General features: G+C 40.0%; 1 pseudogene across 1 annotated transcript in view; it reads left to right on the top strand.

The window, feature by feature from the left end:
• The window catches only part of LOC147734738 (aldo-keto reductase family 1 member B1-like), a 236,662-nt pseudogene that overhangs the window by 130,909 nt on the left and 81,294 nt on the right, over positions 1-24,459 (top strand). Inside the window, exon 7 of the transcript XR_015307537.1 lies at positions 23,059-23,140. The product of XR_015307537.1 is annotated as an aldo-keto reductase family 1 member B1-like (transcript). The remainder of the gene's footprint in view (positions 1-23,058; positions 23,141-24,459) is intronic.

The following is a 24,459-nucleotide window of genomic DNA, read 5'->3' as shown; positions in this document are numbered from 1 at the left end:
CTAATATTACACCCTCCCTAGATGGGAACTATGTTTTATAAAATATAAAAGGTCTTAGGCTTGTTTGGGGGACCCCATACCTCTAGAATCAGCAGAAATGTATCACATAAGGATCTGCAAAAGCTCTCAGTCTATTTGGAAAAACAGGCTTCTTTCAATTGTCTGAAATCATGCTTACAGTGCATTATTAAAGGCACCAGAATCACAATGGCTTGCAGCTGCATATATGTTGTGGATAAAACGTGAGCCGATGAGCCCGAACAACAGCTGCCTTGTTATGATAACCTTGGAGGCTTTAGCACTCAGTGTGCAGACTAGAGTCACAATGAAAGTCTATGGATGCTGAAAACAAGCCAGTCTCATGTGAAGCATTTCATGCAGCCTGACTTACAACAGTTATATGCAGTGTTGTATGCAAAAAGCAGCAAAAAGGCAAAATGGCATTTACATTTCTAATAAGCCTATGCAAACATAGCAGTGTGAGTAACAAGGCCCAGCCCTCACTACACCCTCCCTTGATCGGAGATCGCACAATAGCGAGGGCAAAGTTGTACAACGCAGAGTTCAAGTTCGAATGAGACAGAACCAAGTTCAAAATTTCGCCAAAGTGGATAATTGGGAGTACAATCCGAATTAGTAACCAACAAAAATTATAGAACCCAAGAGGGATGTATTGTGTCAAAACACATGTAACCTGAAAAGTGATAGAGAACAAAAAAATGTTAAGGGAAAAGCAGGAAAAAAAATCATAACTTCAATCCAACAGCATATAGGCACAGTACGTTGCAACCGCCTCCAATAGGAAGTCTATGAACATTTCAGCCTGTTGCAGGACCTTTTGCAAAGTTATTCAAGTCAATGGCATCAGTTAATTTAGACAAGCGGAGTTTAACTGATGCCAAGGTGGAGTGTTTGAGCCAGGACTGACATAGATTGCCAACAGGATAGGTAGGGACAGAATGGTCAGTCTCAAAACGGGGGTCCACCCTTACTTGTGTATAACCAGGGGCTTAACCCAGAAAATGATGCTGGCATGAATCTGCACTTTTTTGCCATAACAGCCAGCCTTTGGGATCCAAACTGGAAATGTTAAAGGATGAATTCTGTAACAGTCTGTAAATCATTAAGGGACCTACTGGTATGATTATTCCAATTGGAGTATTCTCCCAAATCAGGAATTGAGGGAGCATTTAACTTTTTAGACGTAGCCAATCCAAACTCGGTGGTTTGTGAAATATTCAAATTCAGAAACAACATATGGTTCGGATAAGACATGGGCGATGCAAAGCTTTAGTGCCTTGCACTTGCCAATGCTTAGAACCCCAAACAGATTTAAGATCAATGGTATCTTTCCACAGCTCATAGCCTTCTATTGCCAATTGGTCTATAAAAGACTTTGAATATAATAATTTTGTGTGGGTAAGTCTAACCTTGGAAGAGGATTTCTCAGCCATCTTAAAATAAAATGCATCAGTGTTGGACTGATTAAAATCAGTAAAATATGAAAAATTTCTCAAAAGAGTTTTGGAGCTGCCATCAATAGGAGCGGGGCAATGTTCCCACTATGTGCAATTAACCACATTTCTAAATGTGTTTGCTTTGTGCAAGAAGTGATTGCCATAGTGTTGGTAACAGGATAAATCAGCATAATTAGCAGAATCTAAATACAAATCTTCAGCATCAAAGGCAGCATAATATTTCAAATCAGAAAATAGAGCCTCTACAGCTTGGACGTCCCAATCATCAGAGCGAATATTTTGTTTAACCACATTCCCCATTGAAACAGGCAGTGTAGTGTAGTTCCTATTTTCCCGATAGGCCCTGCGAATTGGAATGACATAAACAGTAGTATAGGCATAGAAGTGCGGTCTTCCAGGTCTCTACTGACTATGCTAAACTTAATTGGGTTTGTTACCAACTAGCTCAGAGGTCACTGGAAACTTTCTTGACTGAATAGGAAGTGATCAGCTTCCCTGGTACAGACAAGAAGGGATTCAGTTTTCCAACAACCGCATAAACATGACAACTTTGCTCCTTAGAATAAGAGTCAATCTCTAGAGTCGTGTGAAACATTAGACAGTTATTTTACTCAGTCAGTTGTGCAGATTACTTTCACCAAGATGCAGAGAAATAGAGAGACGGGCGTTTTCAATAAAAAGGTATTATTTATTGAACAGTCTTTCTTCTCATGCAAGAGAAATGAATTGCCACAATTGCAAGACTAGTTATTATAAAAAGTGCGTACAGTAAAATGAGGATAGCAAAATAATACTGTAAAAGCATTGATATGGTTTCTTAGCCATACAAAGGTTAAAATGAATAAAATATATACATTCATATATACATTTGACTAACGTACTCAACTGGTGCTTCTAACTAAGCCTACCCCAGTGTACCTGACCTAAGCCTAATACTTGGGAGGGAGTAAGTAAGTATCAGTTTTAGTTAAGTTGGTTTTGCCAAGGTTTGGTTCAAGAATTCTCTCTAAGGGTTTAGTCAACACCATACCTCTGGAATAGAATGTTGGAGGTCTTGTATCTCCTTCCAGGACTCGATATCCCAGTCACTCGCAAGAGTAGCCTGGAAATGCCGGAGCTGGATTTTCTCGGCAGGAGAAAAGACAGCGTCTCTCTCAGCGCGTCGGGGAGGAGGAGGAGGGGCAGCGTCCGTGGGCAGCTTGTATCTGCTGGGCTCTGCAAGGGACAGCTGTTCTGCTCCTGTATTCACCACACCATCGCTATCATCGATGTCTTTGAGGCAGCGTTTGCTTAGGGCAACGTTGGTAATATTTATACCTGAAAGGTGCCTTGTTTGACGTAAGTTTTTGGACATAAGACGTCAATAAAGATGTCACTAGGAAGTGATCATCTCTCAGTGCTCACTGGAGTTCTATTACTAATCAAAACATAGCAAGAGGGGTTTTCCCAGGTTGCTGAGTTTTATCTTGTTGAAGAACTCGGAGTGTAATCTAGGAATCTTAGATAGTGGCTTCTGCTGTGTCATCTGCTCTAATGAGCTGCAGAGGAAGAGATTCTGAAATGTGGCTCTGATCGTGTTAGGCCAGAGACGAGTTTCTGAAATATCGCTCTTGATCGTTTATGCCATTATAGGGGTATAAATGGATTATAGCCATATAGGGACATAAGGTCACAGTATTGATCGGGTCCTATATTAGAACGCGACACCCACTCCACGAATTTATGTCCATCAAATTACTAAAAACTATAGCAATAAGATGCATGTGTAACATTACCCACCCCAAAATACATATTCGCATTTGAAATGGTGTATTTTGAAATACATGGAATTATTTGTACTGTACGTCTTTAAGCATAGAAATCATTCAAAATTATAGCATATGTAATCAGTGAATGATTTTGCGAAAAAATTACACATGAAATATCTCTTAATACAGAAAAGAAGGGCGAGATAATTTCATCACATAGAATGCATTTGCTGTAACATGTGCTAGAGGCTGATGTAAAGTTATTATGTCTCTAGAAGTACCTAAAAATAGAAGTTCTGTTCTTTATGAATAGGTCTACTTTAAGCAAAGAGTTTTTGTGCCGGAAAAAGGTAAATATTTTGAAAAATATTCAATTCAAAATTTTTTCTTGGTGAACGGGGGAATAGAGTTCCAACGCTTTTCAGTAGTTTTTGTTGATCAAAACTGAAGGCCGAATTCAGAGTTCATGGGAACGCTGTGTGTCGGAATGCTTTCCAAAATTATTGCTTCTGTTCGGGGGAGAACATCATATCAGACAGGCTCTCAAAGAATTGGTCTACAAAATCAGGTGACAGTTCGACCAAGTTCGATAGTGCTGTAACTTGGCAGGTGTGAGAATGATTGCTATCATCAAAGTCTGGATCAGCAATGCTCACAGAAGGTCGTACCTGGGTGATGTTGCTTTTATTTCTTGCTCCACTGTCACCACCTAGTCGTAGCACAGGAGTCTCAACGAATGCCGTCATCAGGATTGGTAGCCGCTGGGGACAACACAATGCGTGAGCCATTATAGGACTTAGCAAAGTATCGTTATCCATTGGTACTGCTGATGGAAGTGCAAGACAGAGGTCCAACACGCACTCATCTCCGCATAGCATACATCAAAGCACAGGTAAGATGCAGGTCTGCCATATCGGTCTGAATGAAAGAAACCAGGTCATGTTCAGATCTCTTAGCCTGGCCAATCCAAGGACTCTAGTTATTCGGTCCCGGTAGCGTATTGCTAGGATCGTTTCTTCCATCCTTGTCGGAGTCATGTCTGAGTTTTGGCTTGCCATATCGGAGCAGGAGGGTCAAAAATAAAATGCCTGCTACAAGTCCCAAAATCAGGGGTATGCCGCCAAAGACTGAATGGACAAAATTAGGAATGATTCCTAGAATTGCTTTGAATGGTGTTAACAGTCCCGTAAAAATGATCCTAAATACGCCTGGGAAGCCTATGGCACTCGACATGTTAAGAATTTGGCTAAGCATTTCTGTGAAATGCACGGGGCAATTTGTTGATAAAAGGTCATGAATCTCTGATGTTGTCCTTGCAACTAGGAGATCATACGTCTCTTTTGATGACGCGATGGGCACTGTTGTCTGCAAAAGCACAGACTTCATTCTGCTTAAAGTATCAATTCATATAGAAGAGACATTCAAACAAGGCCATATGGGAGTCTCTGAGTCTCCAGGGCCGTTTAGAAACAATACTTGCATACAGCATTTGACCATGGAAGTTACTTGGACGAGATATGCTTTCCCTGGCAAAAGGCCACAACAGCTGTGATCCGTTATTAGAATGTAACTCCCATTCGAGAGTTGCTTAAAGAAAGGCTCTATCTGCGTTGCAGGTGTGACATGTTGGTGGCATGAAAGCTTCTTTGAATTTCCATTACAGGCTCCGTGTAAATTAATACCTTGGTACAAAAGTATACTGATTAGTGAATGTTTACATTTTTCACCACTAAGAAATACATTTTTGTTGCTGTCACTATAGCATGTGTGTGTGTATGGTAATTTCCATGCTGACTTAATGTACCCTTTACCCAAACGTTCATACTGGCCAGTCGGTATGTATTCAAGGCAATTTTTAAATCGGAAAGTTCTTATAGGAATTGTGATAATACCGTGTATTATCCATTCAATGACAAGATTTTCTGACATTGACAAAGGTAATCTCTCAAGTTTTTCGATGCTCAGGATTGTATAGTCTGCTCCTTTCTGTGCCAAGCTGATTTGTTTATCAGTAAGGTTAAAGATGGAAAACAATGACGTTGTGTTGATTAAACGCCAAGGCACATAGCCTGAAGAAAAATTTTGCAGCGTCCAGCCTAACTGTACAATAGAACGCAATTGTGACTGGCCATGCCGTAACATTAGCAATTAGCAAGTCTTTGTCTATTATATCTATGGCAGATGATACAATACTGTCCAGTGAATATATTCTGGAGGACAGAGTCATTAACCCATTGTCCACAACAGAAAGTCATTTTTCCAAATGAATACAATACATTTCTCATATTTTTTCAGCTGTTTCAATTTGTGTGACTTTCCAAGCCTCGTTGTATGCCGCATAGATACTGGCCGCTATGAAGCGTTTCTGATGCTGTTTGCGTGGCCCCATAATAAAATCGCGCAAATCAGCACCATCTTTAAGTAAAGATGAGTGTTGCTTAATTTCTGCCAGTGTGGATGATTCTAGCCATTCAGGCACAGCTTCCCTACACTGTGTGTTGTTACTATCCCTAGATGTTGTCCCTGGGAGTATCTAGGGTCTGGTCTGGTCATTGTTAACCCCTGTGTTTTATTCAGGAATCTATCTTGACAGTTGTTTGTGTCCGTAGGCCAGGTTAACCACTTTTTCCAATCAGTATGTGTTCTGTTTAGATGTAAAATTTTTGATACGTCTATTTCAATATCTGTTGTTGCATTATCAGGTATTGGCTTTGGAATAGACGGTTTGTTAAGGTCTTTAATCTTAGCTAGGCCAAGACAGGTTGTTGGGTGAATTGTGTCATTTAAAAACATTAATTGTTCTGGGATCGTGCAGGCTCAAAATAATGCTTCTATGCCTTGTACCTGCCAATCTTTTGTACCCCAGATTGCTTTTGTTTCAATGTTATTTTTCCAATAATCAAAACCAAATGTCATCATTTTTTCATAAAATGCTTCTGAATATATCAATTTAGTTTTTGTCAGCATTGTTTTCAATCCGGCTTTATCTAACAGTTTATAATAAAACGTTTCTGCATCACTGGTGTTAAACCCTGAGAAGTACTGAAATTTCTCATAGAATGTTTTAGAACTACTTTTAGGTGGAGTAGCACAATGTTCCCATTGGTTATATTTAAAAACATTTCTAGGTTGTGCAGATTTATGCAAGTAATGATCACCGTAATGTGAGAAGCAGTACATCTGTTCATAACTAGACGAACCTTGTAAATATTCATGTTCTGTAAATCTTGCTAACAACACTAAATCAGCCATCATATTATTAATACTTTCAAAATCCCAATCATCAAAAAATGTACTTGGTTTTACAAAGTCACTTAAGGAAACCTTGAACTGGTGAGGATATTTTAGGATTTCGACCGGACCATATATTTCATAGTCAGTGTTGTCCCATACTACCCCGCCGGGTATTGGAATGGCTGTGACATTTACTGTTGACAGTTCTCTTTTCTTCACGTGGGATGATCTGTGTGGTTTGAGGACTAAGTTGATGTTCTTACTTGCTGTGTCCATTGAACTGTAATAAACTTTCCTAAAATTAAAACTAAAATTAGGCATAGTAGGAGTATAAATACCCCTGAAATAATCCAATGCTCAACTAATGGTGCATCCAGATATACTTCTTTGATTTGTTGAAAGAGTTCTGTTGCTTTTTCTTTAAAAGTCTTTGTTTCTGGCATCACTTCAGGGTTGCTTTGATCCTCAGAAAAGTTATCGAAATTGATGAAGTAGCCAGAGGCAGTTCTGTCAATTGTTGGAATTGTTCTCTCAATTTGTCTTTCGGTAGCACATTCTGATGCCACGTCATTGTAGACTGGTGTTTCATAATGAACTGTTTCAATCTGTGTTTCAAGAGGCACGAGTTCAATGGCATTATTGCTTAGTCCCTCTCTGTGTACTGCAGGTTTATCAAATGTGATCAGTCTTTCAGTTTGAACCTCTTGAATTGTTGCAAGTTTGGGTATTCTGTTGTTTCTCGGGAGTCCACTGGGCCCACTGTTGATTATAGGCCACATGCTTGTGGTTTTACCAGGTCGATTGATACAACTCTGTTCTCCTTTTTACCAGCAAGGGGCGGTAGTACTACTGATCTTGTTCCTTTGATAGCTAAGACAGGTACTGCTTTTCTGTAAGAAGGCCCAAATTCCTTCTTCACCGCTATTTTTTCTCTGACTAGATACCCAATCTTTGGAATCCAGACAGGCCTTGCTGGGGCTGGTGGTGCCTCGTCAGTGGTATCTGGCTGTTGCTTTAACTTTATGTTGCTTAAGAATTTTCTTGTTTCATTCAAGTCCTGTAAAACAGCCAAACGATCTTTGATGTCAAAGTCTTTATTCTTATCTTCTACCACTGATACCTGACTATCTAAGTCCTGAATGTGCATTCTAGTTCCGAACAATAGTTCATATGGGCTGAAACCTTTTAGAGAATTTCTTGGCAAATTGTTAAGACTTAACGGGACACTTATTAAATGTTTGACCCACCCATCACCAGAAACTAATACCTTCGCTGTTATAGATTGCTTTATGTCCTGGTTTTTTCTTTCCACTACACTGTTCCCTTCGGGGTGTGATGGACAAGAGTATCGCAAGCCAACGCCCATGCTGGCCATGGCCTCTTTATAAGCTCGAGAGCTGAAAGCAGGACCCTGGTCAGAATGGAACATGGCAATTGCGTATGTGCCGATAAAGACTTGCAGATCTTTTATAACCGTTCTGGCGTCAGCCGAGCGCTGGGACCACATTTTTTAAGTGGACTTTGTCTTAATGATATACAATGGGACGCATTTCTCGTGTTTGATTACGCGAATAGATCGCCTTATGCTTTCTATTAGGGTTCCTGACACTACACTGGCCGGTTCTCCACTGCGATCTCTGTTGCAGTCTTCACAGTTTTTTGCAAAATAATGAATATCTACGCTCATTCCCGGCCACCAGTACTCTGACTGTAATTCTTTCAGAGAGTCTCTGATTGTTTGGTGTCTCAGACCCAACCCCATTGGGAATTACCCTATCCCCCACTCCAGGGATTCGAGCAAAAGGAACGGAGTTTGCATCAATTACGTATGCATAATTGAGTGGATAGTTCATGGGTAGTGCTGCACAGTCGCCTTTTACGGACATTTTTACTGGCAGCATAGTTTCCCCGTCTATGTATTGTTCTGAACGCTTTTTTGTGGCTACGGAAGCCGGTTTAGTTGCTTCCGCTGTGGCTGTGTTAGCCAATGAATTCCCTGCAACGTGAACGCCATCACGTTGATAACTCAGAGTGTGTATCACGTGAGTCTTTTGTAGTTCCTTCTGTAAGAGAACTACTTGTTTCCAAAGCATTTTATGCTTGATTGTGGCACCTGTGTCATCTTTGTAATCGTTTTTAATCCAGCTCTGCAACTTATTATTGTAAGAGTTGACGCAAAAATGCGAATCTCACACGATTAGTGTCGGGAATTCACGTTCTGCATTTTCAAGCGCCATCTTTAAAGATCTGATTTCAGCTCACTGAGCCGAACAGTTTCTCACTGATTCAGTTTTTGTTATTTTCAGTCTGAATTTATCGCACAGCCAGTGACCTTTAATAATTGCACAGGCTGCATCGTAGGATTTGTTCTCTACATTGAAATGCTGTACAAATCTATCTGTATAGATTATACAGGAGTATTGTTGGAGAGGCAGAAGTTCGATTGGCAGAGGATATTCTTCTTCATAAGTCAAACCATTCAGTTTTTCCAGTTGTGGGGCAAAATAGTATTTCACATCTTCCGCTCCAAGAGAATTTACACACTGTTTCCATTTCGGATCCAGTGACACTGTGGGCAGGTTTACTGGGTTGAATAGCGCCTCGAAGGCGGATTCCGCTGTGAGGATATTGATCCTTCTGCCATGTGCTAGTTCTCGTTCATTCGCTAATGCAGTTTCTACTGCTTTCACAGATTTTTTTGTGGGACTGAATGTTTTTTCTGCTTGTGTGTACAAGTGTGATTTGTAAGCTATTGGTACCTTTTTTTCCCTCATTCGAGGTCAGGTACGTGAATCCGCATCTTCCTGGGATTACTTTGATTACAAGATCACGTGTGTTATCACGTGTATCTAATTTTGTTTTTGCTAACATGTCTGTTTGCAGTGATCTCAAAATTTCTGTGTGTTTTTGAGTCCCAGTGATCGGTTTAAAATCAGGTTTAATTAGTTCATAGAGAGGTTTAACCCTCTCTGCATAATTTAGAATGTAGGTTCTTCCGAAATTCTGAAAACTTATAATCGATTGTAAGTTCTTCAGCGTTTTTAGTGCTTGGAGCACAGCGCACTTCTCTAAGAAGTTGTCCGCTAGGCTTTTTCCTTCACTTGATAATTCGTATCCTAAAAATAATACTGTCAGATGGGCAATTCTGGACTTTTTAAAGTTGAATTTGTATCCTTCTGCTGCGAACCCAAGTATTATGGTGTTCACTCTTTTCAAGTGAGTCTCCAAGTCGTCGTCTGTGAGATAGATATCATCTACATAAGATAATGCCTCATCATCATATATTTGTAGTAACTCTGTTACTCTGGCTGAAAATAGTCCTGGGCTATTCTTGAATCCCTGTGGGAGCCTACAGAAATTTTTCTGAGACCCCATTACTGAGGAAGCGGTCAAGTATCTGCTTTCTGGTGCAATATTTTTACAAAAGAAACCATTTGATATGTCTAATGTCGTTTTATATTTTTTCCTAACTATGTTATTCATTTGTGCAGCACTATGCGAATTTTGTACTGCAAATGTTTTGCAACATGCGTTAAGGTGTCTGTAATCCAAAACTAGACGATATGAATCATCTGGTTTGGAGACAGGAAACAAAGGATTATTCATTTGAGAGGTGCATGTTTCAATCACCCCCTGGTATTCAAGTTGATCTAAAATCTCCCTGACTTGTTTTTTAGCTTCTTGCTTAATGGGATACTGCCTTTGTGCAGTCGGTTGACTTTTTAACTGGATTTTGTGAGGAGGAGAGTCCTCATCCCATCCTACATGATTTTTATATAATGCTGGTGCCTGGGCTACTGCCCATTTCCTTGCATATGTATATTTAGTGTGAATCGGAATGTGATTCGAGAAGGCTGGCATAATCATTTCTTCGCCACGAGGGCACTCCCTGACAAACTCTGGGGGGGCAATCTTTTTCAGCTAACAGAATGTCATAGCCTTTTGAGAGTTTATCCCAAAATAGACCCCTTATTTTCCTAGTCTTATCACCCTCTATACGCATTGTTATTTAGTATATCTTATGGGGCTCGCTAACTCTGGTGTCAGCAGTTTCTACTTGAATGTATTCATTCGTGTCCACTGTCTCCAGATGACTCATCAGGATCTTGCGAGCTATGGTGATTTCTGCTGCACTGTCTAGCATTGTCTGTGCCCACTCCCCGTTTTTCAACTGTGTCATCAGTATTCTCGGCATGTTCGATTACTCTAATACTGGCTACCTTCTTTCTTGGAAATTGAGATTTTTTACTTTGAGCAGGTTCCTTGTCTTTGGACTTGGTGTGCTCTCCTGGGTCTGACCGTCCTCTTCTTTCCGATTTCTGTGAAAAAGATCGAGAGGGACGTGTATCAATACTTTGATATCAATCAGGCTTCTTCAAATTATCCCTATTTCTAAGGTTATATCTTTTCTCAGAGGGCTCCCTCTGGGGAGACTGGTGTTCTCGAGTCGGAGTCCTTTCCCTCCGTCGAGGAGACCTTCCTCTGGACTGGAAAACTTTTTCCTTGAGAGTGGATTGTTTATTTCCATCCCAGCTCCTTTTAGGAGTATTTGAATTATTTTTAATAAATAATTTTTCAGGATTTTCGAGCAGTTGGGGCTTTACTGGTTTTCCACCCAAGCTGTCTCTACCTAGTTCTTCGTAACATTTTTCTATAATTCTGGCAAGCTCAATTGGTTGATCTGTTATATCTGTTTCCTTCAACTTCTGGCGGACCGTTTTATCCTCCATTGTCAATTGAACTAACTCTCTATATGCCTTTGTTAATTCTCTTATTTTAACTAAGAGTTCTTCACTTGACATTTTATCAATGTCTGGATGTGGTTTGTAGCTGGCTAGAACTGGCCACGTTGCTCCTGGTCTACCTAGTGGACCGAGCCTGGTAATATGATCATTGTGTTTTAGGGCGCCTTTAAACCAGAGCAGATGCTCTTGGAATTTTAATGGGATTTCAATCTCCTCGAAAGGAGCGTACTCTTCCGGTGGATCCCCTATTTTGTAATAGTGGAACTCGTGTGTTGCAGCGTTTGCCGCTGGAAATTTTATCCATGAATAGAATAACTCTGTCTGCCGATATTCGTGTGCCTCTATCACGAAGACGACTGTGCCACCTTGTGTGGTCAGTCCATTTTCTATAAGTTTTGACGTTATAGATTTTCTTATGTGGACCGGGAATATTATCGCACCCGGTTCATTAACACCGTCGGGGCCCTGCTCAGTTGCATTTACTGCGGGTGCAGCGGTTCCGTTTTCTAAGTCTGACATTTTATTGTCAGGAAGGTTTTGCAGAGCAGGTCTCCTAGGAGACAAAGATTAGGTGCACAATATTTTGGAACACTGTATCCTTCAACGTTGAATAAACCAGAGCTTTACATAGGAATCTCTTCCTACTAAGTTCGGGCGGATTTTAACCTTTCAATCACTCCAGACGTCTATTGGAGTATTTACGGTAGAAAGGGGTCTGTGTGAAAAATACACGACTGAGTTACTCTAACGTCTTGCGTTAGTTTTATCGCCTTACCAAACGTTGGGCGCCATGTAGTGTAGTTCCTATTTTCCCTATAGGCCCTGCGCATTGGAATAACATAAACAGTAGTATAGGCGTAGAAGTGCGGTCTTCCAGGTCTCTACTGACTATGCTAAACTTAATTGGGTTTGTTACCAACTAGCTCAGAGGTCACTGGAAACTTTCTTGACTGAATAGGAAGGGATCAGCTTCCCTGGTACAGACAAGAAGGGATTCAGTTTTCCAACAACCGCATAAACATGACAACTTTGCTCCTTAGAATAAGAGTCAATCTCTAGAGTTGTGTGAAACAATAGACAGTTATTTTACTCAGTCAGTTGTGCAGATTACTTTCACCAAGATGCAGAGAAATAGAGAGACGGGCGTTTTCAATAAAAAGGTATTATTTATTGAAAATGAGGATTGCGAAATAATACTGTAAATGCACTGATATGGTTTCTTAGCCAAACAATGGTTAAAATGAATAAAATACATACATTCATATATACATTTGACTAACGTACTCAACTGGTGCTTCTAACTACGCCTACCCCAGTGTACCTGACCTAAGCCTAATACTTGGGAGGGAGTAAGTAAGTAACAGTTTTAGTTAAGTTGGTTTTGCCAAGGTTTGCTTCAAGAATTCTCTCTAAGGGTTTAGTCAACACCATACCTCTGGAATAGAATGTTGGAGGTCTTGTATCTCCTTCCAGGACTCGATATCCCAGTCACTCGCAAGAGTAGCCTGGAAACGCCGGAGCTGGATTTTCTCGGCAGGAGAAAAGACAGCGTCGCGTCTCTCTCAGCGCGTCGAGGAGGAGGAGGGGCAGCGTCCGTGGGCAGCTTGTATCTGCTGGGCTCTGCAAGGGACAGCTGTTCTGCTCCTGTATTCACCACACCATCGCTATCATCGATGTCGTTGAGGCAGCGTTTGCTTAAGGCAACGTTGGTAATATTTATACCTGAAAGGTGCCTTGTTTGACGTAAGTTTTTGGACATAAGACGTCAATAAAGATGTCACTAGGAAGTGATCGTCTCTCAGTGCTCATTAGAGTTCTATTACTAATCAAAACATAGCAAGCGGGATTTTCCCAGGTTGCTGAGTTTTATCTTGTTGAAGAACTCGGAGTGTAATCTAGGAATCTTAGATAGTGGCTTCTGCTGTGTCATCTGCTCTAATGAGCTGCAGAGGAAGAGATTCTGAAATGTGGCTCTGATCGTGTTAGGCCAGAGACGAGTTTCTGAAATATCGCTCTTGATCGTTTATGCTATTATAGGGGTATAAATGGATTATAGCCGTATAGGGGCATAAGGTCACAGTATTGATCGGGGTCCTAGATTAGAACGCGACAGCAGTACATTATGGACATTAGTAACGTCCATGAGTCCGTGTATCTGGAATTTGACAGCATCCCATACAATCCCGTCCAAGACAGGCCAAGCAGTGATATTCATGAATGTTAGGTCCCTCTTCATTCTGTGTGATTAGAAGTGGGGTGCCAAAGTTCCATCAATTAGTCTAATTGTCTTTCTTTCTTTAACATAGTGGCCATTCACAAGACGGAAAAAATACACCACAAATCCAATGGACATGAACAAAAAAATTGAAAAAAGCACCAGCCAAACGTAGGTCCATGGTGGAATAAAAAAAAAAAAATTCTAAACCAAACAGCAAAAATCGAAACTTTTGAAGGAGACTTTGATGTGGTAGAGTTAGTGTCAAATGAAAAACGTGATTGATTAGCCACACAAGTCTCTAAATCAGGCATGGATAAATCGGTGGGATATGTGTACTTAGTATCATCCAGAAGATCAGCAGCCGGTGGATTCAATAAAGAATTAGTAACTGTCGATGGCAACATCAGGTCTAGCAGCAGGTGTCGGAGGCAAAACAGAGTTTCGCAGCATAGCTGGACAAGAGACCGCAGATGTCATACTAAGAAGAATCAGCCAATCTGTGTAGTTTGACATTGCCAATGGAGATGTACCTTTTTTCCTTTCTGCCAGGAATTGGAGGTAAAATGACTGTTCTTGTACCCTTCACGCCAAGCACAGGGACTGGAGCATAATATGAGGGACCAAACTCCTTCTTGTTTGCAACCTTTTCTCGGACCAGTTCACCAACTCGGGGTAGCCAGCCAACTACCGGAATCTGCAACGCAGCATCAGATGTGGAGGGTAAATGTTCCTTTGCAAGACTGTCTCAGGTCTTTTGTAGATTCTGGAAAAGAGTAAAATGTTCATCTACATCAAAGGGAGCGGCAGATGCCGCTTGGTCTAGACCTTCAAGGTCCAGAACAAATATTGTGATACCAAAGAGCATTTCATATGGGGTCAGCCCACCCGGAGACCTTCTAAGGAGATTATTAAGTGCACGCTGAACGCTATTGAGGTGGGCTAGCCAGTTCCGGCCTATACCTAATACCCTAGCTGTCAAGGATTGCTTTAAGTCACGGTTCATCCGCTCCACAACACTATTGCCCTCAGGCCGATATGGAGACGAAAATTTAACTTGGACCCCAAAGAACACATGGCATCCTTGTATGCCTTAGAGTCAAACGCTGGACTCTGGTCCGAGTGGAAGGTACGACATGCAAAAATTCCCACAAAGACATGTAAATCCCTTACGACAGTTCTGGAATCAGCACTCCTTTGGGGCCACACCCACACAAAGCACGCGCAAGAATCAACTGCAGCTAAGATGTGCTTATACGCAGTATCAGAGGCGAAAGGACCGCAGTGATCTAAATAAACACACGCAAGTGGTTTATTAGATATGCTGAACTACGTTTGGGGCGGGCTTGCAGCAGTAGAAGGTTTAATCTGCTGGCAAATGTCACAATGCAGGACATAGTCACGCGTCTATTTGTTCAATCTGCGCGACCAGTAACGCTGCTGTAGGAGAGATATAGTAGCTGACACGCCGGTATCCGCTGAGGTTATACCCTCATGAGCTGTTGTAATCAAAGTTTGCCTGCTGTCCACGTTGGGAATCAACCTGTCACCAACGTCGTTAAATTTCACATAAGGAACTTTATGAGGACTTGAATGATAAGAGTATTTAGAAGGGAAACCTTTTCGGTAATTACCTCCCTTCTCTGTTGCGGCAATAGCTGCCATGATGTCATCATCAATCTTACTTTTGTAACTTGTAACTGCTGCTACTGAGTATGTGGCAGCTGCTGTCTTCACAGCCTCATCGGCAAGACTATTGCCAACAGTGTGAACTCAAACACGTTGGTGACCAAGAGTATGAATCACAAACACGAGTGGAAGCCGTTCTTTTAGTTCAGCCACTCAAACCCAGATCATTTTAAGTTTTATTGTGCGAACTTTGGAGTCACGAAAGTCATTTTGAGTCCAAAAGTATAAATTGTCATTGTATGATTGGACACAGTAGTAAGAGTCACTTACGATAAGAGTACTCACACTAGAATCTGTGTACTCTAATGCAAGCATCAGAGCACAAAGCTCTGCCAATTGGGTGGTACAGTTCCCTAATGTCTGTGTACGCATGATATCGGACTTATATTCACCATCCACGATAGTACCAACCACTATAGCGCAGGCTGAAGAATAGACGTGTCTTGAACCTGTAGCCAGTTGCGCGGAACCGTCAGTGTAAATGATACAATGAAAATCCTCCAAGGGCCTCATGGTCAGAGGAGTAGGAGGAATGAATTCATACTTCAAGAACTCCTGAGTCTGCAGAGAGGAGTCAAAAATGAACGTGACATCGGGAGATGTCAAGGACATGGCCCAATGTATCCACCGTGGGTAAAAAGCCTTTGAATTTGGTATACTGGTTTTCGTCACTGCCTCCAAGGCAGGCTACAGAGTAACAACCAAAATGTGTTTTCCCTGCAACAGTGCATGTTCCTTTAGAATCGCCATTTGCATTGCTGTCAAAACTTTTTCCACAGTGGAAAATCGCAACTCAGCCGAAGTGTACAAGTGTGACTTGTAAGTGATATGTTACCCTCATTAAAGGTCAGGTATGTGAAACCCACCGCCCCAGGTACGATTCTTATCACCAGCTTGGTGTGGTTGTCACGAGTCAGTCAGAATGTAGGGGCATATGATCAAGAAACGGCGTTAAAATTATCACCGCTTTAGCAGCAGAAAACTGCTGCTAAAGTGGCAATAATGGGCTTGATAATATGCCCTTGCGAGTTCCAATAGAAGCCCATGTTCTGGTGTCAACATGGGGCCCATGTTCTGGTGTCAACATGCGCTTCTATTGGAATTCTCAAGGGCATCTTATCAAGCCCATTATTGCTGCTTTAGATGCAGATTTCTGATGCTAAAGCGGAGATAATGTTAACGCTGTGCTTGATAATATGCCCCTTAGATTCTAGTAGATCAGCCTGCAAAGATTGCAAAATGGCTGAATGAGCAGGCAGCCAACAAGATTTGGAGTAAGTAGGTTGTACGAAAGTCTAAAGAGGCTTGATACTCTGGGCATAATTGGGAATGTAAGTACGCCCGAAATTCAAAAAGCCCAGTAAAGACTAGTTTTTGCAGTGTAGTAGGAGCCAAACCTCGACCTTCATTTTTGAGCTCGTAGCCCAGGAACAACACTGTGTACTCTGCAATGTGTGATTTAGCAAAGTTGAATTTATAGCCAAAATCCGCAAAATTGCAAATTATGCGGTCAACCCGACACAGATGCAGCCATAATTCGTCATCCGTGAGATAAATATCATCCACATGCGAGCATGCATCTGCGTCGAGCCCTTCCAAACGATAGACCATGTGGGCGGCAAAGATGCCTGGACTATTTTTGCAGCCCATAGCCAAACGATGGAATTGGCGCTCTTTGCCCCCACTGGTAAAAGCTGTCCATTGACCACTAATAGAAGACAGGTTGTGGGCAAAAAAGCCATTGGATATGTTCAATGATGGAGGGCAGGCCAGCCATTGAAGGTGTGCCGAAGCACCTCATATATAATCTGCCACAAAAATCATACCCCAAGTGGTACAATCAGCCACTTCAGGCACCAAGTCTTTCTGCAAACGAATGGTAAGAATCCTGTGTTTCTATACAGGAGTTGTATTCAGAAATACTGCCTCCAGTTGGTCGAATTTCTCGGCAAGCCAAAAAGGCATTTCATCCTTATCTTGGGGATGCTTGCCAATAACCTCCTTAACCATAACAGGACTAAAATGTAATCTATTCGGCCCAAATGTATGCGCCGCGACACCAGGGGCCCCACCCTGCATGTTGCATGAAATGCAATGAACCAAGGCCCTAATAACTGCCACTGCAGAGGTGTAAAGGGGCCTCAATTCAGCAATGGGACATCGCCCTGCATTCGGGTGCAGGATAAATCCCACCAAAACAGGTCAAGAAGCTCCTGGAATGGACAACAAACCTAATCTAACTGTCGTTAGAGAGCAGGGAGGGTGCCATCAAACCGAATTCGGTGCTGCCAAGCAGAAATTGAAATCTCATGTGTCCTATAAGAAGTATTCTCCATAGGTACGGCAGTGGGAGTGTATGTATGAAACGCATTGGTATCTGCATTAACTGCCGGAAACGTAACCCATGAATAGAAAAGTTCAAACGGGTAAGCCACGTCAGCTTTCACAACAAAATGACTGCCATGCCTTCCAAGGAGACGTTGAAAGCCTGCAAATGATTGCGAACAGCTAACCGACTGTGCTGCGGGATATCAACGGCAGCCATAATGACACACAAAGGACAAAAAACAATGCAAAGTAATGTAGCACAACTGGGTAGTAATCCAATAGAAAACTGTTTAAATATCAAGCTTCAAAAGACCTACGTAACTATAGGTAGCTTTATCTGTCACCACTGTCAACCGGAAACAATAGTGAGGGGGTCGTGGACTGATATAAGCACTATTCGAGAGTCTCAAATTAAAACCACAACGTTAGGTGCGCCATGTCGCAGGGATTCTGCTCTTACACAGAACTGTTCACAGAGACCCAGGACCTCAGTGAATTGTGGTGTACCAAAAAACTCACCTTAGTGCCTAGAAACCCTAACCAGCTAGCATCAGTGTCACATTAGCTCTTCGTCCTATAGCAAAGGAACCAATGATTAGACAACCCAGAACATGCTACTTAGGTTATACTCTGGAATGGTGAGAAATAAGAACACTCTTTCGTTATACTCTCATACCAATCCACAACAGGAGTAAATAGAGACACAGGCAAAGTTAAAATATTTATTCTATTGACATGCTCTAAGACGCAGTATTTTTGCTAACATAAGCAGACATACAATCAGAAATAATAATGGCAGCATTGTTACAATTCGATAAAATACAAAAGTAGAAATCAAATTACAATGATGGTGAAAATCGGTCTTATAGCGCCGAATATTACACCTTCCCTAGATAGGAACTATGTTTTATAAAATATAGAAGGTCTCTTAGGCTTGTTTGGGGACCCCATACCTCTAGAATCAGCAGAAATGTCTCACTTCAGGATCTGCAAAAGCTCTCGGTCTCTCTGGAAAAACTGGCTTCTTCCAATCATGCTTACAGTACATTATTAAAGGTGCCAGAATCACGTTGGCTTGCAGCTTCATATATGTTACGGCTAAAACGAGAGCCGATCAGCCCGAACAACAGTTACCTAGTTATGATAACCTTGGAGGCTTTAGCACTCAGTGTGCAGACTAGAGTCACGATGTAAGGCTAGGGATGCTGAAAACAAGCCATTCTCATGTGAAGCATTTCACACAGCCTAAATTACAACAACAGTTATATGCAGTGTCTTATGCAAAAAGCAGCAAAAAGGCAAAATAGGCGTTTAAACATCTAATAAGCCAATGCTAACATAGCAGTGTGAGTAACAAGGCCCAGCCCTCACTACATCCTTAACAGGATTCTAATGTGATGCCCAGAATACTGTTGATGGGAAGACAGAAGGGGCATAATTATGCAAGAGTAAGTCAGGACTGTCTTCTTATGCTTCTCTACACTACAAAGGAATGCTCAGCAGAAAGGAGAAAAAATAGGGTTGGCTAGTCCGAGAAGGAAAGGAACAGGCACATAATTGGTGATGTGACCCAAGAGGAGGTTTTAGACCACAATGGGCTAAAAATCCCCTGTGAATTAATTGGTGCACAAAATGTAATAAAAGTGAGTTGAACCCAATCTTTTCCTTGATTCATTTTATCTGCAAGCAGGGTTATGAGTTTCAGGTATTATCATTGGATGAATGGCTTACAGTCTTTAATCGAGATTACATGGTGCTCAGGACAGGTCAATTCTCCATACTCAAGGTGCAGTCTGGAATGTCATGTTAATCAGACTATACACCTAATTTCAGAGGTTCCGGCACAGCACGTTCTCCATATTTTAGATGTGAGATCTGCACTGAAGTATTTCTTTGAGATCACTAATTATGACAGATGATCAAGAAACTGTTGGCCTCCAGTGCACAATGCAACATAGGGAAAACAAGCAGTAGATCTCTAAGTGGATTAAGGAATGCATCCACCGATGTTAAAGTGACCACAGTGCTTCTGGTGCATTCTATAGCTCATTCCTTGAGTGGTGAGGCCGCTGCTGCAGATCCTTATCAGAATGTTCTTCTTACTGGGATTTGCAAGGTTGTCACTTGGAGGTCCTTGCATGTTTTTTGTTACCAGTGTTGCTCAGATTCGGACATAAGAGTGGATGTTCAAATAGGTAACATGTCCCTCTCGATTCCTTCCAATGTTTCCTCCTAAGATGATTATTTCTATGAAATCTATTCTAAGTTAATGAATATGGGGAATATTCTTTGCTGAAGAATAAAAAATGACTGGCCTCTAATGATAGTTCAACAATGCAGCAAAAATCCCCTTGGTAACAAATTAAAAATAATACATACGATAGATGGCTATAGGTCAAACGAATATGGAAATAGAAAACATCCTTTATTTGTATATACAATTATTATGAGGAATATGATAATATACCTGATATCACATATAAAATGAATTAACAAGCAGAATAAACTTTTTTTATATTTGAAATTATCTCACAACACCTCTTTCATATTTCTAAGTAGCAAAAACTAGTCTATCCAAACATGACAATAGATCAAACAGATTTCGCTTGTGAAAACCACAGAAAAAAACCAAGGGACTACAGAAACAATTATTATTACATAACTGGTATCAAATCACAAAAATTATGAAATATATACAAATTAAAACAAGCATCGTGGCTTAGTTAATCATTCATTGATAATAATCTCCTCTACGTGTTTTTGGGTGAACAAACAGACCCTCTTCAGGAAGATCTACAAGAAGAATATTCCAGTACCTGGAATGCATTTCATGCTCATTCATAGCGATAGTAAAAATTAAATATGATTTGAGATATCTACTAGATTATGACTCAGTAAAAAAGTAGGTTGTGCCAGAATTGTGATCAGTTGCAAGACCAGGATTTGCCCAAAGTTAAAGGAGACTGCTATTGAATCTAGAGGTAGAGCATGCATACAGATCAGGATGAGTGTGTTTCTATATACTAAAAAAAAAAAATGATCATGCATAGTATTGAGAAAATCCATCACCCGTTTTTGATGCAACACATCAAAGTGAAAGACACTCCTCTGACAGAAGATAGAATATCAAAGATAGAGGTCCTATACTTATCCGACAATTACCTATATAAGATAGATACTGGAGAATTATATAAATGAGATTATTGCAGCTGTTAAAAGGACAAATTAAGAAAATATGTAAAGTCCTCTACAAGGAAATGATTATATCTCTTGGAGGGTCGAACGTGTACAGAGTGATAATCTAATTTCTCAAATTAACAATACCTTAGTAAACAAGAAAATGATCTAGTTTCAATTAAACAAGGACTAAACGAATGGGAAGGATCTTCTCTAGGTACTGTGAAGTTTGGTGAATGTCTTCATAGGAAAGGTTTCTGATAGTTACTATGAACCAAGGGATGCTTTAAGAGAAGAACTGAAAACACATACGGGTACACTATAGAAATGGCATAAAGTAGTCTTAGCATAAACTGCACAGGATGATACTAGGTGACTTCATTGTATCTAGGCAATGAATTAATCAACATGTTAGTTGCACCTGTCTCCAATCTCTATGTTATTGCAATTATAGCATCAAATACATGAGAATAATTTGGGTGTCTGAGAAGTAAACCTAGAAAAGTGAACATCTAAGAGATAAAGGTCTACGATAGATTCTGTGGTTATCATACAAAAATCTCAAAATATTAAATACAGTTGTGACAGTAACTCAAGTGACGTCGTGTGAATGTCAAAAAAGTTAATGTTACCTACATGCACCTGTGATGATGGCTATGCGCATGCACCAGGTCACAATATTTCACTTCAGAAGTGTCCTCGCCAACGACTAAGGTAGTGGCGACCTGCATATATAGGACCATCTGGACTAAACTGAAAATTAGCAATGGGGATAATTGAATAGTGATCACCGCAGAGGCAAATGCATGTGACTGTTTGCTTACATGAATTGCTAAGCGTGTTAATAAAGTCTTATTGCAATACAAGTTTGAACTTAATGTCTAGCCATAGACGAAAAGCATGTTAAAAACATCTATAAACCATGCATGTTGCCATCTTCAATTAGAAATGGCCACTTAGAGAACAAAGCAAATTTACTCACTCACCTGGTTATAAGAGTAATTAAACATTATTCTCTGTATAGTACGTTACCGTTCACTAACCATTATAAATTGATATTTTCAAAACACGGTATCCAGTCTAGCATTTACTTTATACAGAGAAATGGGGCGGGATAAACTACTTTGCTCCTGGTCTGCCTAACATAACTGAGATAGCAAATAGACATAGGCTATTCCTAGTTACATGTTCCTTAAACAAGATAAACTAGATCTAATGTTTGTTTTCAACATTAGAAACTAAAGCATCTTACCACAAATCTGTGCTTCCCAAATGGGCTTAGTTTAAGCCAAGTCACCTATTCCTGCAACAAAGTAAACGTTATCAACTAGCAAGGGGAAGCGTTGTTGCATGAATTTGACTTGAGGATTTGAAAATTAGAATGAAAGGAATAAGAGAACTGATAAGAAAAATATGACTCATATAAGAGTGGCCACACTCATTGACTAATGTGCGGGCTAGGAATGGGTAAACATAACAAATAGAAAAAATTCAAATTGGAAACGTAGAATTTAATCCTACGTGAAAGAGACTAGTAGATAACGAAATCTTAGATATAAGCATCTTGTATAACAAAGATGAATATAAGATTAATGGTTTGTGTAATATAAAGGGATTACTGAGTGGATGTTCTGTGACTGTCAATTAAATAAATATATGATATAATTTTCCTAAGGTAACTCATTGTTGATACCTTGTTTGAAGGTGTTAAGGGTAAAAATACAATAAACTTTTCTCTTTTGTACTTCATTACTCATGGTCTATTGGGTGATTTCAATTTTCTCTAAAATTACCAATTTGATATCTTCTTGCCTATGTTGAGAGTCAAGATAATGTTTGATCAGTGGGGCTGACAATTTAGATGGCCTAATTGCCAATCGATGTTCAATAAGGCATGTTGCCATAGATCAAGCAGTATTTCATAGATAAAAACTTTCTTCTGTTTGTTAACTCATTCTATTTGTGATATCAGAAATCCTATTTATCATATTAATTGTGAATACAAATAAAGCATTTTTTCTAGTTACATGTTCTTTTGGCCTATATCCATCTATTGTATGTATTATTTTAAATTGTTTACCAAGAAAACTTTTTCTGCACTGTTGTATTTTCCCTGACCTTGGAACTGTGATTTCTTAACAGGTAGTGCCTCTTTATGTACACTGTAATGATAATTCTGCAGCTAGAAAACATAAAGAGATTAATATTGAACCACATCCTCCCCTCATTGAAGGTTTTTTTGCGCATACGATTCCTTAAAAAACTCAGAAGTAAAATAGATGCCAGGGACTGAAGCATTCTTTTATGACATGCCATGCTGCAGTTTTGTATTTATATTTTTTAAGCTTCATATTTTAAATGCTATTTAAAAAAGTTGAAAGCAGAATAACTTGTTACTTTAAAGAACACAATTTCACGGCTCCCTTTTCTACTACCTTTACTAGAGCTAAACCTGGAGATCCAGTCCTCCTGGTTGACCCTAGGATCAAGAAAATTGCAGAAAAGTACAAGAAAACATCTGCTCAGGTACCTGGTGAAAGTGACATTCATTTAGACTAATGGCTCTAAAAGGTCAAAACTATTGGCTCTTGTAGCCTTCTACGTTCCTCAAACTGCACCATATTTCTCTTTGTAACCTTTCTTTTAATACTTTCTTACTTTACCCCTTCCCGTTTGTTTTTGTTCTACCAGCATATATAGTTCTATCACTGATCCTGAAGAAGGGTTTGGAATATTATACCGACATTTAGCGGATGCCAAGGGTTGGCTCATCTAGTTTTTTACAACAGTCTACTGAAACCCCAAACACCTTTTAGATTTTTCACAGCCTGCTGGGCAGAAAATCTGGATTTTAATAAAAACACGGAGGCTAATAATATGATATACTATGCACATCTAATTTATTGCCACAGCTTAGCAAAAACAATTGAAGAACATAGTACTGCAATGAACATTCTAAAGAAGTATAAAGTCTCTTCGTGACCAGCCAACTTCCTTCTTCTGCGAAGAAAGATCAATGTGCAGAAGAAAAACAGGAGTAAAATTGAAGATAGCTTTCCAAATGTGATCCGAAGGAAAAAGAGATTCTTATTCTGGAAGAAAAGAATAACATTTTATAATATCTTGACATGATATAAATAGAATATATATATATATATATATATATATATATATATATATATATATATATATATATATATATATCCTACTTTTTTAGGTTTACAGCACCGCAGTAAGCAAGGACCTATATTAAACCTGGACTACTAACTAGTCAAATTGTCTCCGTGGAAGTGGATGTCTAGCAAAATATCCTTCTCAGACCATAGCCTGAGAGGCCATGAGCCCGGAGATATTTCCCCACGGAGATGCATTTTTGCAAACTTTGTGTTTCTTAAGATTAAGAATCAAGGTTGTGCCCTTATCCTAGAAGAATATCCTTTCGAGCATTACATTATTTGAGCAACCTCCATTACATTTTACAGATATTGCTTTATTCAGCGTCATCACCCTCCATTTCATATCAGATTCATCACTTTTATCAAATTTACCGATTTATCAATCTTTCTCAAGAATCCATTCCGCTTGAACTCCTTAATGCCCCCAAGTGGCATTCTACCGCAGCATATATAAACGTAAAGATACCTGATTAAGTTTGGTTCCGGTTTTTCCTTCAATGTGGGTTTTCTGATGAAGGCATCATGTTCACCGAAACGCGTGTCGATTTTCTGAAGAACCAACATTGTATTATATTATCAATTAACTGTTTACCTTGTGCTTAGTATTCTCTATTGGCTTGTTTTATGTATATTCATATGTATTGTTTTTGTATAATTTGATATATAGTC

This window comes from Lissotriton vulgaris, chromosome 1_2 (assembly GCF_964263255.1).
Source record: "Lissotriton vulgaris chromosome 1_2, aLisVul1.2, whole genome shotgun sequence".
NCBI classification, from domain to species: Eukaryota; Metazoa; Chordata; class Amphibia; order Caudata; family Salamandridae; genus Lissotriton; species Lissotriton vulgaris.
Note: the sequence above shows the minus strand (reverse complement) of the source record. Positions and strands in the feature narration are given on the sequence as shown.